Here is a 1,790-nt window from a genome sequence, read left to right on the forward strand (position 1 = left end):
ACCTTATTAATTTTAACTCAGACACTGTTAGTGTTGTCCAGTAGGGGTCGCTATGACTTCCTGTGGCGTCCGGTCGTTAGCTGTTAGCTCAAAAGTAGCATCGGCTAGACTCGGATAAAACCAACATTTCTGAACGGATTTTTTACACAAACGTGGCAAAATTTTAGCAATTAGACTTCGAAGAACTTAAACAGCGTTTCAGAACACAGCTTTAAAGCGCTTTTCAGCTTTAAAAAGCAGATTTTATTCCCTATGAAAACGAGTTTCCATTTCCGGGTCACGTGACTGAAATCACCAATGACAAAGCAGCAGGGGTGAGAGGAAGTGACGTAGCCATGTCAGTCAATTTCTCAGCAAATCAGAGCGCTCCACAGCAGCAAATCAACCAACCACGAAGCGTTAGCAGCCACCAGCATGTTAGATTAGCCTGAAACCATTTCGTCAACTTATCGTCTTTTAAACTGTCAAAATGCACTTTTTCTGTTAAAAATGTAACGAATCAACTCTGAGCTGTACGGAGTCTTCTACTCCGGTCTCAAAAACGTCTTTCTAGCTATTTAAAAAAAACCTCGTCCGAACCTTCTTCAGAACCGAGCCGGTCCAGAACCGCATCTGGACCGTCTTTAAACAGAATAGAACGTTTTCACCCAGCTCAAAACCAGCGTAGTTACGATAACAGGCGTACAAATTCAGCTTTCACAAGACATATGACGCTTTTTCAGCTTTCATAACATCGCCAACGTAATACAGCGTAAACATGCAGAGCCAAGCACCAAGCGCGCAGCTCCAGCACGCTGCGTAAACATGCAATGTTCTGACTTCAAAGCTTTTGAGCTGCGTTCCAGCACAGCAGAAAAACTGTTACTTTTCATGCCAACACGTAAAATTCAATCTTCACACGAATATACAGTCATTTATGAGCACGTAACGGGCCACCAGAATGTAGATGAACAGATGCTCAGATATATTCATCAATTAACACGGATTCCTCATTTTTCTGAACTGAATAAAACGTGCATTGAATTTAATGAAATGCAAACGTGAGACGTCATTTATATTTGACCCATCAAAATGAATGCGGTCATTTATTTACAGAATCAAAGTTTAACATCAAACATTTACATTAATTTGGCAAATTATGAAAATAACAACATAAGCAATCAATCAGGAAAAATCATACGGCCATGATTTTTCCGTTGCTTCACCACAGACATTTATGAAAACTGTACAATTATGATCTTTTACCCACACGGCGGTGGATGAGCACTTTACACAGACATTTCTAAATATCTGGAAGACTTTCGACTTGAGAGAGGAGTTTAAAGATGGGAAAGAAGTTTAAAGAAGAGTAAAAGATGGGGTTTGAGGGAGTGTGAACAGAACGGCACTCTCCGGGCTTTCTTCAGCTTCTCCTTACGGTACACTTAGGTGGTGAAATCGACTCTTTTACCTGGAGATGTCTCAGGCGAGATTCCGCTTAACGCACCCTTCAGCGTCTCCGTAGGATGCTGTTACTCGTCCGGAGTAGCAGCTTTTTGTCCCTCACAGCTCACCTCAGTGAAAAATGTTATAATCCCATGAAACTCGGAAGAGCTCTGTTGTCATGTCAGGATCTTCCCGGCTCCCAGAACTGGGCTTCTCCGCACAGAACCGACAGAACTGTGTATCCAACAGCACTTCTCACAGAACTTCTCACAGAACTGGTAGAACAGGAAGTACCGACATTTTAAAGAGCTCTTTTTCCCGGTTCATCTGGGAGTATTCCCATTGGCCAGAACCGACCAGACGGG

This window comes from Nematolebias whitei, chromosome 1, assembly GCF_014905685.2.
Source record: "Nematolebias whitei isolate Nwh7 chromosome 1, NemWhi1, whole genome shotgun sequence".
Taxonomy (NCBI): Eukaryota; Metazoa; Chordata; class Actinopteri; order Cyprinodontiformes; family Rivulidae; genus Nematolebias; species Nematolebias whitei.